The 16,435-nt window shown below is 45.6% G+C and overlaps 1 protein-coding gene across 7 annotated transcripts in view; it reads left to right on the forward strand.

The window, feature by feature from the left end:
- The window catches only part of TCF20 (transcription factor 20), a 132,006-nt gene that overhangs the window by 61,266 nt on the left and 54,305 nt on the right, over positions 1–16,435 (forward strand). The window contains exon 1 of one of the 7 annotated variants that reach the window (XM_030041545.2): positions 5,913–5,948. The exons of the other annotated variants lie outside the window; for them this stretch is intronic. The gene's annotated coding sequence lies outside the window, so the exon portion shown is untranslated. Of the gene's footprint in view, positions 1–5,912; positions 5,949–16,435 lie in introns of those variants that run through there. 7 annotated transcript variants of the gene reach the window in all.

The following is a 16,435-nucleotide window of genomic DNA, read 5'->3' on the forward strand; positions in this document are numbered from 1 at the left end:
AAAAAAAAAATCCCTTTCTGTAAAATACGTTCAGGCAAGGGAGCATTGGTTTTATGTAAGACCATTTAAAAAGATGAGTTCTTCTAATATTTGAATTTCTCCTTTTATTTAGATATGTTTAGCAATTCAGATAATGAAGATTTATTGATGGCCTTTTCTGCCTTGTTGGAGACAGTCTTGCTAGAGAATCGTATTTGTGTGGCTTTCTGTTTTAATTTCCACCTTTATTACTTTGGACGTCTGCATGGAAATGCGATCCACTTTTCCTCAAAAGTCTAGCTACTGTTTCTCGCTTTTTTTACTGGACTCAGATTCTTTTGTCTGCAGCATCACAATCACTTTCACAGCAACTAATTCTGATTCTGCCAGAAGCAGCTTTTTGGCAGGAGGTAAAAGGAGTAAGCAGAAGCTGAGCAGGTCTTAAGGTACAAAGATCTTATTTTCATGAATCGGCTCCTTGTAACGGGAAGATGAGAGGACAGAAGTGTTGCAGTATTAAAAGATGGAGCAGAATTGTCTCCCGTATAGGTGATTTAATTTTTCTCCTGCTATGATTCACACTACCTACCTTCAGTTGCATTTTCCTCCCTTTGAGATGCACCGAAGTCTTAAATTCCGTTGTTGCTCTGTTGCAGGAATGGGGCTGTAGGACTTAACACTATGGCTTATGGAGATGCTTCTTGTGTCTGGAGGAGAGCTGCTTCCAAGCGATGCACCCAACACATGACAGTCAGTATGTTGAGAATCTGTGCTCATCCAAAATACTTTCCAGCAAGTGCACAGATGCTTTGGCTGTCTTAAGGAGAAAAGTTCAGTATCGGTGAATTAATGAGAGGAGAGCCCTCCCTGTCTTTGCTGCAGCTCCTTGGGAGACGTCCGATACTGCTTCTCCCTTGTGTAGGGTCAGATGTAACACTTTATCTGAAGTAAGCATAAAAGAAATAGGAGGAAGGTGTGGGAAATCCTGGGGCTAGATAGGAGGAGAGGTAGGAAATGTTAATGAATGCAGCCATGCTGATGTCTGTCTTGGAGAAAGAGAAACAGGCTAGCTGCCCTTGCTTTATGCTTGCTTAAAGATGTAGCTGTCCCACCGTGAATATAAGTTTCAGTCCCCGGTTATGTGACCTGTAGGTGCCTGATCTTGCTGTCATCTTTTGTATTATCTATCTTCAAGCTAGTCTCTAATGCCCATTCCCATAGCATCTAAGTGCCTCTAGATGAAAGCCGTAAAAGTGCAGTGGTGAGCCTGTGCATGACATGAAATTGTATAACAGGGGAAAGGATTAGGATAAGGGTAATACTTTGAGGGGACAGGTGCCGCCGTACCTGTGAGAAATCTTGCGTGCCTGACTCTGCGGAGACTTCAGCCTCCTGGTGCTGCTAGTTCAGTGTTTTTCATCAGCAATGAAACCTTTTGTAAAGAAGAAGTCTCTCAGAGGACCCCACCAGCTGCATTCAGAAATCATTTTTCCTCTAACAAACACTGGGGTGCTCGGAGTCTTTCCAACCTGTGCTACCTGCAAATTTGTTCTCGATCCCCCAAGCTGCATCACTTGCTGTCCTCCCTCCTTCCAGGGAGGGGGAGCTCGGAGGGTGTGTGGAGATGAGAGGTGGTTGAGGTCAGGAATGGTGTCATCCTTCCATCCCCCCTGCCCCCCCTCAAGCTGCTAATGGATGCTTCTGGAGAGCCACACGAACTGAGTAATTACTGAATTACGGCTAGATCAGAAGTGGTGACCTCAAAGACAGGAGACTCTCCATCTCCATTTGTCAGCCGTCTCGGGGGGCAGAAGGACCTTTCTTTTCCAGGATCTGTGGGAGAGGGGAAAGGGATGTGCAAGGTAAGCCTTACGTTAAGGCATAATGGGAAAAAACGTTTGCTTTTGCCATTGCAGAGTTCACGTGCAGTAAAAGAGTCAGCATCGCTTGCGTATGTGCTGTGACAGCAGCACTGGTGGGAGCAATGGGACTAACCCTGAGAGCTATTCAGGGGGCTTTATTTTGCCCAGAATCTCCCATCCATCACAGAGGAGGGTTCCAAGTCTTGAGGCCCTTTTCCTGCCTGTCTCTGCCTTGTTTGTGCCTCTATCCTCGGAAGCACTTTGATGAGGAGGTGGGGGGAGGGTGTCTGGGAGGAAATGGGGAGGATTTGGAAGGTTTCTGTTGTGGTAGTACTGTAGTGGCTCTACGATTACAGCTGAGCTGATTTTCTTGCACTAAAAGCAGAGACTTCAGTCTTTCTTAGGACTGCGGTGTAGTGCATCTGCTCAATTTATAGCGCTTACTCTTTGGTGATGGAATGTATTTGCTGGAAATTTACATGCAAACCTGTTTAGTTTGTTGCATTGATTCTAAAATTGATCCGTTAAGGGTTATTTCGGTAAGTAACCATTTTTGGCCTTAAATCTCCGGGTTTTTTCTTCCTTTTCAAAATGGAAAGGTGATTTGCTTCTAAGTCGCTTTAAGAGCGTATAGATACTACTGATGACTTTACCCTGAACTAGAACTGCTTGCATGGATGTTTAGATCAGGATCAGAGCCCTAGCAGCATGATGGAGTTACTTTCTTCATTAGTCCTAATGATGTTTTATTTATAACAATTTTTTTTGTGTAACTGATGGTGGTCAAGTTGTTGTGATTGAATGGCCAAGTCAGAAGGTTGAATTTCTTTCTTCTGGAAATGTTCAGTGGCAAAGAAAAACTCCGTGACGTGAACAAGGTGTACTAATGACAGTGGTTTTTCATCCAGAGTCTGCAGACAGCCAAAAATTAGTTTCTGAGAGAATTAAATTCTCCATTAAGCTCAGTGGGGTTGTACGTTAAAGCCTGATACATTACTTCAAAAGCTGCAAAGGATATGGCGTCTCTGCTCCTGTGATATTTAACTAATACAGTTTTTGTAACTTTGTTTTCATTCTGGGCTTTTAATGGCCCTGTTTATTGCCAGTGATGCCTACTGTAGTGCAACAGCTGACAAGAGTGTGGCATCTGCCTGTATTTATAGCATGAGGTTTTTTTAAACTTGATTTCATCCTTTAAGATCAGCCGTATAGTTTTGAGCTTTTAGATATTTTAGAAAGCAACTCCTCCTGTACTTCCCTTGTAACACCTATAAGTAGTCATTAGTGGAGATGGAAAATGCTGCTGTGCAGCAGACTAGAGATCCAGGTATTTAAGTATGCAAATTCAATTATTTTTGGTCCTTTAAGAAATGTTTGACTTGTGAATGTTAGCTGTCCTTGTAGTTTTATAGTGCCTTTTTGAGCATTTTACAAAACTTTTTTGATTTATGCTGCAACTTCATTTTGGACATTAGGTAAAAAATACCTCGATATACCAAGCTTATCTAGATAAGCTGAGTTCTCATGTATTTGTATATACAAAAGGGGTTTACCTTAAGGTAAGTTTAAGTTTAACTTAAGGTAGAGAGCACTTTAAGCACTCCTACCTTATAAATCTACATAAAGGATTGACCTCAATTGATGTTTCACTTCAAAATCAGAAAACAGATAATGGAAAATCAAATTATAAAAACCTTATCGAGTTCCCCCACCCCATTACAGCTTTTATGACAGTCCTGGATCCCCAGAGGGACTGCTGCTCTAACCAAGCTCTTAGCGTGCCGTGGCAGTCAACAAGATTAAGGCTGTTTGCGACTAGAGCAACCTCACAGTTTGTCACGGTGAATGTGCTGTCGGAGCCTCTTCTTCAGGCGAAGGAAGCAATGACCTCCACCTCCCATAAGTGAAGCGCCATGCCTTAAACGCTACATGCAAATGGCCAGCAAGTGCTGAGGAGAGCGGGGGCGTTCTGTACTGTGAGAGCAGGCAATAAGGCAGTGCCCGTGCGCTCCGGCAGCAATTCCCAGCTAGCCAACGCGGAGCACATCGCGGTAATCTCATCTGAAGGAGATAAGGTGTAGATCACAGCAGAAGGCTTGCCTCTGAAAGGAGCCGTTGCCTATTGAGTCCAAAATGGAGTGGAGGAGCAGGCGAGTCCTTCATGGGGACTCCTGCTGCATGATTGCCCGGCCGGCAGCTGGGGAGCCCCTAACGCCCGCGAATTGTTAGCTTGAAAGACAAATGGTAGGAGCACATGTAATTGTCGTCTGCTCCAGTTGTTTTCCCCGGACTATTGCCATCGCTGCAGTCTTATCTAGATGAAATTTCAGCCAGTCTCTGAATTATTTGTGACAGATAATGCATGGTACAAGATGTGGTGGTTTGTATTTATTTTTCATAAAGAGCAAGTCACCTGTGGGGGAGCCATCAGTGAAGTTGTCAACTGGCTGTGCTTACAACACAGTCCTTCTAAACAGTTCGTTGCTTTTGGGGCTGAGCTATAAGCAGGGGGCTTCTCTCAGAATAAGGCTTGCTGAGGATCTGGGGAACAAAGCTTGGGAAACAGGGCAGTTATTGAAGCTGTCATATCTGCTCAGTAAAGTTCCTGGCAAAGCAAGTTTTAAATGATGCTCGAGCTTTTTCTGCGCAGCACTTAGAGCTTCGCAGGCTGCCAGCCTCCTGCGTTTTCATGTGAAATGCTCTGAGTGGCAGATGGAGGAAACTGTAGTGTCATACAGAGCTTCCTTTGCTGGCATGCAGGCTTAAATGAAGGAGATGATGATTTGACAGGCGCTGCATCCTTGCTCTCAAGCTGCCCCCTCCACCGGTCTCCTTGCCCCGTCACTCTCAAAAATCAAAACCTAGTGAATACTCTTTAAAAAGCCTAATCGTTTCTCCAGCGCAGAAGTACAATTCGACGTAACTCCCCACCTGGGTCGGGGGTCTCGGGAGGGCTGGGAGTACCGCTTCTAATTGCCCAAGTGGCGCTGGCCCCAGCCGGGCGGGCGGCGGCGGGGCGCAGAGCCCGGGCATCGCCGCTGCCCCGCGCCTGGTGCGGCGCCGCCCGCAGCCTCCATGTTGTTTCCCCAGCTCCCCGCTAAGGCGCCGCCGGCGCGGGGCCGGTTCGGAGCCCGCCCGGCCCCGGCCTGCGGCCTGACCGCCGGCTCAGGGCGTGCTCCCGGGCTCTGGGCCGGTGAAGGGGCTTCCCGGCCCCAATTGCCTGCAGCCCGCCTGGGAGGAGGCCGGGCGGGGAGAAGCGGCTAAACGGAATAAATCCGGTTCCTAAAATAACTTGGGGGGTGGGTTGGTGATTTACGATAAGATTGAAATGGAAACCGCCGCGGTCTCTCCCCCGAAAAGGCCGGAGCGGGCCCGGCAGCTGCTCGGGGGGCCCGGCGCCTCGCCCCGCTCTGCCTCCGCGGCGCCCGCCCGCCCGCCGGCCTCCCTCCCCCGGCGGCGGCCGCGCCGCCTTCGCCCTCGTGGGCCGCCGGGCGGGGGTCCCGGTGCGCGTCGCGGGGCGACACGCGCGCCGAGCGCGCCTCGCCCGCTCCCAGCCCGCGGGGTGGGACGGAACGGAGCGGACCCGCCCCGGTCCCCGCGGCTGGGCACCGGAGCGCTGCGGCGGAGCGTGGCCCCTTTAAGCGTGCGCGTGGTGGCAGGGGAGGTGGCTCCGCCGCGCCCCTCCTCCCGCTGCCGCGCGCGCGCAGACACGTGCATGCGCACGGGCGCGCGCGCCGCTCCCCCTCCCCTCCCCGCTCCCTCGCCCGGCCGGGACCCGTCGCCTCGCGCCGTTCCCGCTGGCGCGCGCTGCTCCCCAGCGCCCGCCGCCATTGGCTGGCGTGGGTCAGCTGACCCCGTGTTATTTCCTGTGTGTGTGTGTGTGTGTTCGTGCGCCTGCCTGCCTGCCTCTCTGTGTGTGTGAGTGAGTGAGGGGAGAATGGAGCGAGACGCCCCCGGGCCCCCGCGCTCCCCCCGGCCCGGCCCCCGGCCCGCCGTCGCGCCCCGCCGCCCGCGCTGCTGAGCCGCCCCCGCCCCGCCCGCACCTCCCGCCGCGGCGGGGGACGCCGGGGAAGGCGGCGGGGGGAGGGCGGGGAGGGAGGGTCGCAGGTAAGGGGCACCCGCGCTCGGCCCGGCCCGGCCCGGCCCGGCCCGGCCCGGGGGGTGTCGGGGTGTGGGGGAGGGCGGGCCGCGCGCTGGGGAGGCCGGGGCCCCGTCGGCAGTGCGGGAGTTTGCGTGGCAGGGGGTGTGGGGATCTCATCCGTGAGTTGGAGGGCGAGCGTTGTGTACGAAGAGGGCTTGTGAAAGGGCTCCTGGGAAGTTCTCGTCTTAGCGCGTCTAGCCCCCCCCCCGTTTTTTTTCTTTAAGGAAAAAATGTTTGTGTTTATGTGTGTTTAAAGAGGCCCTCGTGCTCCGTGCTGAGGTGCCCACCTGTTTTCCTGTCCCCAAGGAACGGTCTTTTGCAGGAATTGTGAAGTTTTTGCAGGCATGGGGGGATCGGAGCTTCCATTGAAGGGGTAAATGATTAAAAATGTCGGAGAAGATGGGTGCACCCCGTGCACAAATTGCAGTGGAGGGACAGGCTGTGTTCTGAATGCTTGAGGTTCGTACTGTTTTTTTCTTTCTGGAGGGTTAACCTAGCGTTGCTCATTTGCAGAGATAATCAGAATATAGTTTGTTTGCGCTGCTGTGAGGATCAGGTTGCCTGTTGTTAATGCTGCTTACTTTGCTGGAAGTTGTGTTTAGGACTGCAGTTGGAAGTTATTTTTCCTTACCTTCAAGGAAGGAATAAGAAAGTTATGTAACCTAAGTGTTTTAACCTATGTATCAGAGCTGCCTAATGATACTGGGACTCTGTTATTAAGTTCAAAATAGGAGCACATTTGAATGTGAATCAACAAGTGATTGCCTCTGTGGGTAGATCTGGCACCACTGGAGTCCTTTATTTCTTGCATATACTGTCTTGTCCATAACATTTCCCCCCTCATTAGAAGGAGAGGCAGTGTGATTAAATTGCAGCATTGTTTCTTGTACCATTCCAGGTTTTTTGTAATCCTCCTTTGAAAACAAAAGGAAAAAAATAAGAGAAAAAATACCTGTGAAGGGATTGAGGATCAGTTTCAGAGCTTTCTGTGTCTAGGTTAGCATTTTGAAAGCTATTCATGTCTGTGTCGCTTGTTGCCATCTGTTGATTCATCCGTGGGTAATTCTTTGGAGTGTTTGATTTTTAGCATGCTTCCTGATCAATAGGTGTGCATGTAGCAGTTGGCTCACCTTTACCCAGTCTTTGTAGAACAATAAAGTGACTGGATGACGGAGATGCAGCAACCTCTGGGTTAGGTTTGTAGCATGTTGGCTGAACTCAATTCAAGAAGAGGTGGGTTTTTTCCACCTATTTTCTAGACTGCTTTTTTTGTTAGATAACTTTGGTTTCTGAGTTTTATAGATGGGTATTGCATAGCATAACTAAGTCCATTTGGTTAAGTTTATGTGATAAATACTACTTAGTACTGTTACGTGTGAGTTTTCATTTGGCTGAAATGTTTTGGTTTTTTTTTTCCTTAAACCTACATCTTTAAATAGGGTTCCATATTAGTTCACTTGTTTGAAGCTGTTTTTTCATCTGTTGTCTCTGCATTAGGTTCAGTTGGCATATAAAAAGGCAGCTGCACTAGCATACTGCAGAAAGAATTACTATTAAAGAAACAAAAGAGATATTTATTAGTTTATTCATCTATGTCTTAAACTTTGTTAATGTTAGGAGAGGAGAAGAGTATTTCCTCACTTCCGTAAATTGCTGGTACATGAAATGCATATTTTTGTGTTTTCTGGTTAAATTAGCAAGCAAACTACTATGCCTTTGAGTGGGAGTATGATAGCACCTTTTGTATCAAAAATATGACTTGCCACTGTGCATTTTTATTGCTTATAGTTTTGGGAATGACCTCAGGCAAGCTGATAGCTTTTGGGCTTTGTATTAATAGACTTAAATGTCTAGGGGAGGTTTTTGGACCTTCTTGCAAGTTTGGTATTCTTCAGACTACCTGGCTTTAAATCTCTTAGTGTCCTTTCTAGTAGAATAGTATGTATTTTGACATAATTTGGCCTTTGATGTCTAAATCAGATTTCAGAGGCTTTGGGACTGATGAAACCTGCATTTTTGCTGAAATGTATACTTTAATAGACCTTTGCAGCCTGGGGCAGGTTAAGCATGGTTCCCTGCATGAAAGCACTAGGAGCAGCTTGGTTGTGAGTGTCTTTAACAGGAGGTCAGGAATATTTTTTTTTTTTTTTGTCCTTTTCTTAGTTAGTAGTGTTTCATAAAGAAGGCTTGAGGTGAATTTTTATTAAAGGAGTAAATCTGTTTCTATAATGCATAAGTAAGATCTGAAGGTTATTCAAATGAAACAGAAAACTTGTTTGTGTATTAGTTGTGAAGGAGACCCTTTTTTATTGTCAGAAGAAGTTTCCTTAGCCTTCAGCTGAAGAACTGGGGAGATATTAACCTCTTTACTACATTTTAAAGGATACTTGGATTAAACTTACAGACTTAAAGCAGTATAAGTAAAAACATTCTTAATATGGTTCTGTCTATGTTTGATACATGTATAAAGTCTGTAGGAGAAAGAGTGAAATGTGTAGGTTTTGGGTTTTTTTCCCACCTCCCTCTTCCTGTTGTGGAAATGTGGGCAAAGAAGTCCTTTTGGGCTCTTGGTACAATGTTAAAAAGAAAATCATTGCATACCCCCTTTCTCCCTTCCTTTTTAGGTCATGTTTAACTAAACCACCCATGAAGCACAGCAAAATGGCAATAATGCTGCTCTTAGAAGGATCCCTTCATAGGAATTGTAGTGCACAATTCCTGTTGCTATTCTACCAGCTTGGCAGGTTGCTATCTGGAATGAGGGCATAATATGTAATAAACTTGAATAATTTCATGCTGCTTGCTTGGCTTCCCTATAATTTGAGATAAGGGTATATTTAAGAGTTTATAGCTGGCTTATGCATATCTTGCCATTTGACACAGGGTATGCCAGATCTCCATTTGGGTGGGGTAGCTTTTTAATTAAAACATGTATTTATTTTTTCATATGCTGTTTAGTTATATTTTATACTTAGAAAGGGTGTTAGACTAATGTTTTTGGAACCTGAGTTCTTATAACTTTCAAAGATTTAGAAATGTTTTTGGCAGTGTTAGCTTCTCGGGCTTCAATGCGTACCTTAAGTGGCTGTGTGAGAATTTGTGTTACTTAATCCCGCGTTTGGCCTCTGAGACAGGAAAGATTATGTACGGCAGTTTCTGAAGAGCTAGCTAACCTCCTGATTTGTTGGTAGAGACTGGACTGAGATCAACCAACTCCCCATTCAAGTATAATTAAACTGCAGTCCGATAGCAAAAGTTTTTTCTTGTCTGTTTTTGGTGGTGTGTCTCAAAAAAGCTTTTAAATTTCTGGTTTAGCTTTTGGACTTGTAAAATAAAAAATAAAGGTAGTCGTAATTATTTTTAACCACTTCTAATAGTGTTGATGTACTATGTAGAATTTTTTTTTGGTAGAAAACTGTTTAGTACTACTGATAGGGGACACAAACACAATGTAAGCAGAGGTTTGTACTTCTCTAAAATCATGCAGGAGAGGCTATTGTATTCTGGTAATGGGATCCTGTTTCTATCAAACTTTTCTTATTAAACAAAAAAAAAAGTTGGTACTGTTATTCTTCTGACCTGGGTCCCCTCCCTTTCAGTTCCTGATTAGACTTCAGTCTTGACTGAGTGGAAAATGGAAGATTCTGTCCTACAGCCATGTACAGCACTGCCAGTGCATCTGTGGCACACTAGTGTCTAGCTACAACACTCCTTGATTTCTTCAGCTGAGCCTTTCCGCTACTGCTTACCATTAAGTTATGTATTGGTTTGTTTTGGGAGACTTGGAAAAGCATATGATTTTCTTCACTATGCACGTACATGGGTTTCCTTTCATTTTTAAAAAGTGGGGGGGGGGGGGGGGAGCCAGACCCAAAGACTCAAAAGTTGAGGCTGGCGTGTAATCAAAAGTGGATTCTGTTTAGCCCTGTTGGATGAGATTAGTTCAGGATGTTCTAGAGTCTGTGATATGCTGCCTATTTGCCTTTGAAGACAAAAAGATGTGAAAATTAAATTTTACCAACTCTTGAACTTGTTTGTGCTGCATTTGTGAACAACAGCACAAGCAGTCAAACTTCCAGTTTTGACCTGGATACACAAAAGCATTCATGTTGCAGTAAACCTCCTGTTTTTTCCTGCATCTTGTCTAGTGATTCCTCAACAACGGAGTTAAGAAGTGGGAGAAGAAAGCACAAGCATCTTCTTGTCAGCTCAACCTGGTGACAGTGAATAGGCGTGTGCTTTTCCCAGTGCTCTTTGTGTTTCTTCTTTTTACCACAGTGTTTGTAACTGGTGATAATATTGGAAGAGTGGAAAAAATGTTACCAGGTTCTTTGTCCGAGAGCCCTGGCTTGAGTCCCTTTGAGATTTGATCTGTTCTCCATTTGAGAAGCCCATTATTTCTTGCCTGTGTTGTGATGCAACAAATACAAAAAAAAGCTAGGAAAATTACTTTTTTTTCTTCCTCTTTGTTGTAAGCACGCAGCATGCCTATGTTCATACCGATAACTGTGTATGGAATCATTGTGTATTCTGTGCTGGAATATCATTATTTATTTTGGAGTATTTTACTAGTATGAACTCAGTCATCTAATTGCTAGTAAATTGCAAGTCATAAACAGAACCCTCCGATGAGTTCTGATAAGAGCTCAGTACTTAGCTAGAAATTGTATGGGGAGCTACTATGCTAGAATCTTTTAACACAGTTTATTGGAATTACTGTTCATATTGCTTTTCCTGTAAAAAATATGTGCTGCAAACTCTGTCATGGTAATAGCTTTTAACTGAGCTAGAGACTTGGTATTAGCAGAGCTGAATATAGATGGCTTGTGTCCATATACAACATCGCTAATGACTATGAAAAACATACCTAAAACTTATAAGCTGAAAGAAAAATATATGCTGTCACACCTCTCAGAACTTAAAGGAATACACCATTGTACACCATAAGTAAATGTTGTTAATCACCTTCCAATTTAATATCTGCAGTTTGCTGTTACCTTTGGTCAAATGCCTGGATACACTTGAATTTCTGTGAGATTTGATTTGTCCAACAGTGTTTCCTATGAATAGAAGTTCTGGAACAGTGGGAACACTGTATATGATTTTTTTTTTTTTTGTAACATAAATAGTTATCTGATAAATGTAGTGAATGCTGTGTGATCAGCATTATATTGTCTGCTGGAAATACAATACAGCAGAGGGGAAACGGTCTAGGAGGTTCCTGGAGTGTGTGGAAGATAACTTCCTGACACAGCTGGTGAGTGAGCCAGCTAGGGAGGGTGCCCCGCTGGTCCTGTTGTTTGTGAACAGAGAAGGACTTGTGGGTGATGTGGTGGTTGGAGGCCGTCTTGGGCATAGCGATCATGAAATGATAGAGTTTTTGATTCTTGGAGAAGTAAGGACGGGGGTCAGCAGAGCTGCCACCTTGGACTTTGGAGGGCAGACTTTGGCCTGTTCAGGAGCCTGGTTGACAGAGTCCCTTGGGAGGCAGTCCTGAAGGGCAGAGGAGTCCAGGAAGGCTGGATGTTCTTCAAGAAGGACATCTTAAAGGTGTAGGAGCAGGCTGTTCCCATGGGCCAGCAGATGAGCCAGCAGGGAAGATGACTGGCCTGGCTGAACAGAGAGCTTTGGCTGGAACTCGGGGAGGGGGGAAGAGTTTATGACCTTTGGAAGAAGGAGCAGGCAACTCAGGAGGACTACAAGGATGTTGTGAGAGTATGCAGGGACAAAATTAAAAGGGACAAGGCCCAACTAGAACTTAATCTGGCTACTGCTGCAAAAGACAATTAAAAAAAGTTTGTTTCTATAAAGACATTAGCAACAAAAGGAGGGCTAAAGAGAATCTCCATCTTTATTGGATGCAGGGGGAAACATAGTTACAATGGCTGAGGTACTTAATGCCTTCTTTGCCTCAGTCTTTAATAGTAAGACCAGTTGTTCTCGGGGTACCCAGCCCCCTAAGCTGGAAGGCAGGGACAGAGAGCAGAATCAAGCTCTTGTAATCCAAGTGGGAAATGGTTACTGACCTGCTGCACTGCTTAGGCACACATACACAAGTCTATGGGGCCATATGGGATCCACCCAAGGGTACTGTCATGCTGTAACCCCAGCCAGCAACTAGGCACCACGCAGCCACTCACTCACTTCCCCCCCCCAGCCAGTGGGATGGGGGAGAGAATCAGGGAAAATAAAAAAAAGTAAAACTTGTGGGTTGAGATAAGAACACTTTAATAGGACAGAAAGGAAGAAAATAGTAATGGTGATAATAAGATGACAGTAATAAAAGAATTGGAATATACAAAACAAGTGATGCACAGTGCAATTGCTCACCACTTGCCAACTGATGCCCAGTTAGTTCCCAAGCGGCGATCTGCCCCCCCCGCCCCCTCCCCCCAGTTTATATACTGGGCATGACATCACATGGTATGGAATATTCCTTTGGCCAGTTTGGGTCAGCTGTCCTGGCTGTGTCCCCTCCCAACTTCTTGTGCCCCTCCAGCCTTCTTGTTGGCTGGGTATGAGAAGCTGAAAAATCCTTGACTTAGTATAAACCCTACTTAGCGACAACTGAAAACATCAGTGTGTTATCAACATTCTTCTCATACTGAACCCAAAACATAACAATATACCAGCTACTAGAAAGAAAATTAACTTTCTCCCAGCCAAAATGAGGACAGGTACTGAGGGAGCTGGTGGAAGTGCTCACAGAGCCACTTTCAATCATTTATCAGCAGTCCTGGCTAACCGGGGAGGTCCCAGTTAACTGGAGGTTAGCTAATGTGACACCCATCTGCAAGAAGGGCTGGAAGGAGGATCTAGGGAATTGCAGGCCTGTCAGTCTGACCTTGGTGCCAGGGAAGGTTATGGAGCAGATCATCCTGAGTGCCATCACACAGCACGTACAGGACAACCAGGTGATCAGGCCCAGTCAGCATGGGTTTATGAAAGGCAGGTCCTGCTTGACTGACCTGATCTCCTTCTATGACAAGGTGACCCGCTTAGTGGATGAGGGAAAGGCTGTGGATGTTGACTTCAGTAAAGCCTTTGACACCATTTGCCACAGCATCCTCCTGGAGAAGCTGGCTGCTCATGGCTTGGATAGGCGTACTCTTTGGTGGGTGAAAAACTGGCTGGATGGCCGGGCCCAAAGTGTGGTGGTGAATGGAATCAAATCCAGTTGGTGGCCGGTTACAAGTGGTGTTCTGCAGGGCTCAGTATTGGGGCCAGTTCTGTTTAATATCTTTATCAATGATCTGGACAAGGGGATCGAGGGCACCCTCAGTCAGTTTGCAGATGACACCAAGTTGGGTGGGAGTGTTGATCTTCTGGAGGGTAGGAAGGCTCTACAGAGAGGTCTGGACAGGCTGGATCGATGGGCCAAGCCCAATTGTATGAGGTTCAACAAAGCTAAGTGTTGGGTCCTGCACTTGGGTCACAACAATCCCATGCAACGCTACAGGCTTGGGGAAGAGTGTCTGGAAAGCTGCCTGGTGGAAAAGGACCTGGGGGTGTTGGTCAACAGCTGGCTGAATATGAGCCAGCAGTGTGCCCAGGTGGCCAGGAAGGCCAATAGCATCCTGGCTTGTGTCAGAAGTCGTGCGGCCAGCAGGACTAGGGCAGTGATTGTCCTCCTGTACTCGGCACTGGTGAGGCCGCACCTTGAATACTGTGTCCAGTTTTGGGCCCCTCACTGCAAGAAAGACATTGAGGTGCTGGAGTGTGTCCAAAGAAGGGCAACAAAGTTGGTGAAGGGTCTAGAGCACAAGTCTTATGAGGAGCGGCTGAGGGAGCTGGGGCTGTGTAGTCTGGAGAAAAGGAGGCTGAGGGGAGACCTTATTGCTCTCCACAACTACCTGAAAGGAGGTTGTAGTGAGGTGGGGTTCAGTCTCTTCTCCCAAGTAACAAGTGATAGGATGAGAGGAAATGGCCTCAAGTTGTGCCAGGGGAGGTTTAGATTGGATATTAGGGAAAATTTCTTCACTGAAAGGGTTATCAAGCATTGAAACAGGCTGCCCAGGGAGGGGAGGTGGTTGACTCACCATCCCTGGAGGTGTTTAAGACTGGCACATAGGGACATGGTTTAGTGGTGGACTTGGCAGTGTTAGGTTTGTAGTTGGACTTGATGATCTTAAGGGTCTTGTTTCTATGATTCTGTGTTATCATGTCTTTTCCTTTTGTTTCTCAGCTTCCATTTCAAGGGAAAAAAAAGAGTGAAGTCAACAGTGTTCTGTCATATGATGTACATTTTGGTCTGCCACTGTAAGTTTTCCCTGTCTTTCTTGGTGCATGTGGAAGTGGGGAGGTTTCCCTTCTCCCAACGTATTTGCATGCAATGTTGCGCTCACCAGGTTTTCTGATGTTCTTGATCCTGACCATACCTTGTGCCTATTGCTACATAAAAATGGTCTTTTTAGAGAGGTCTGGAAAAGTATGAAAGACACTTCGCAGGCAGTGAATCAAATGAGTTGGGCAAAATTGTTACAGAAGGTAGTGGCAGATTGTCTTTGTATAGCAGGGCATTTCTGAGTGAGTGGCAGATTCTCTTCTGTACTGCTGGAGAGCGGAAGTAGCGGGAGCCTAATTGAGAATTGCTCCAAAGTGACACTATTTATTTTGCATGGAAAAACCTGAACTGTGCTATCTTTATCCTCCTTCCCTCCAAATCACGGCACTTTAATGGAGAAACACCTTCCCTTTGCTTTAGTCTCCCATTCACTGTGAGAGCGCATAAAGAAAACTTAACTTTACGCATTATTGTTTGGTTGCCAGCTGTGGTAAGGGATTGGCTTTGGTGATGACCCAGGGAGGTCCACTGCAGTGTGGTATTCTGCATCTCTGCACTTCTGACTTCAGTCAGCATCATGTTTCCTGCAGTTTAGGGAGCAGGGTGGTGATTCTTGCCTTCTGGTCTTTTCCCCTTTTGTGCTGGGTTACTTTTGTACATTTCATATCTTGTGCCTCTTGTACATTTAGTATCTTCTCATGTTCAGTTATCAGAGACAAAGCTTTTTTCTTTCTTGAGAATTGCTCAGTTGAGTACATGTTGTTTGAATGAAGGTAGTATCCTGCAATTAGGATGCAGAAATTTGACTTGTCACATTCGTTTTGTGTGTTCCCTTGTCTTTTTGCCTTGCAGAAATATAGTTTGCTGTATGTTTGAAAGGTGGAATTTGTGGAAAAGTGAAGGGGTGTGTATATATAATAGAGCTGCTGGAACTGAAAAAGGGAGGAGAAGAGGTTGACTGTACGTATACTCTACAGCCTAATCAAAAGGTCGAAGCTGGTGAAAAAAGATGACTTGAGTGAATCTGGATCAAGCTCACTGGGGAAAGCACACCTCTTAGCTCAATGAGGAACATGGTCAGGAAGCTCCTAGATGTGGATGGGAGGAGGAATTGGGAAATAAACTTCCTTGCTTATCCATAGAACTGTAGTGTTTATAAAGACTTTGTTAGGCCATGTTTACTCATGAAATTTGTCCTGATTAGCTCCATGTCTACACTGCCCTTCTGAAATAAGCTAAGGAGTAAGATCCTTTTGCCCAGTTGGTTAACAAGACATGAAGAATTAAATCAGGAGCAATTCTCAAGGTGAAAGTCAATGACTTGTCTTTGTTGTCATCTTTCTAGCTGAAACAAGGTAGCAAACTTTTAAAGTTTTTCATTGAATGTTTGGATGCTTTACAGCAAGGGAGGAAACAGCATCTTGTCTTTATGTTCTTGTAATAGAACTCTATGATATATTAGCGTTATGGAATGATTATATATAATCCATCATGTATGCTTTATGTTAATTGTCCCTCTTTATTTAGCCTCCTCTTGAGAGAAGCAGGATGGAGGAAGAAACAGTGGAGACTTCTGGCTTTGTTTTTCTCTTTTCCTCGGTGTACAGGATGAATGACTGCAGGAACTCAGGTTTAACAGAATGATGGGGCTGATTCTCAGAGTAGTGGACTATCTAAATCTCCCTCTGTCTTACTTTGAAATCTGAACTATAGCATTGCCAAAAATTATACTCAGAGTGCAGCATCTTTATTATCCTCCACTAATCTGTATTTATAGAGGTGTTCGTTCTTCTCTGGTGCTGAATTCATCCCTCCTCTTTGCTTTCAACTGCTGACTTTCTTCAGGATATACGCTCTGGGATATGAGGTGGAATACGTGCAGTGGAAGCTTCGTCCATCAACTTTCCAGCAGTCTCAAACACTGCCTGACACTATCACTGTGGTGATACTGAAATCTCTTGGGGGAGGAGAAAGCTTTAGACCCCAGTTGTGAGAAGAGCTGCAATGGCAGCTTGTTCATTTCTGTGAACTGCTTATGCTTATTAGAGTTAATTTTGTGACTGTGGTGTAGTCTGACTACTGTTGTTATTCACTGTGCCTTTGGCTGGGGCAGCAGAACTTAGAAGCATGGAGTTAAGTGTCTGCAATTTAAAGTGACAGGGTATGGTA

The sequence above is a fragment of the Aquila chrysaetos genome, chromosome 17 (assembly GCF_900496995.4).
Source record: "Aquila chrysaetos chrysaetos chromosome 17, bAquChr1.4, whole genome shotgun sequence".
Classification (NCBI taxonomy): Eukaryota; Metazoa; Chordata; class Aves; order Accipitriformes; family Accipitridae; genus Aquila; species Aquila chrysaetos.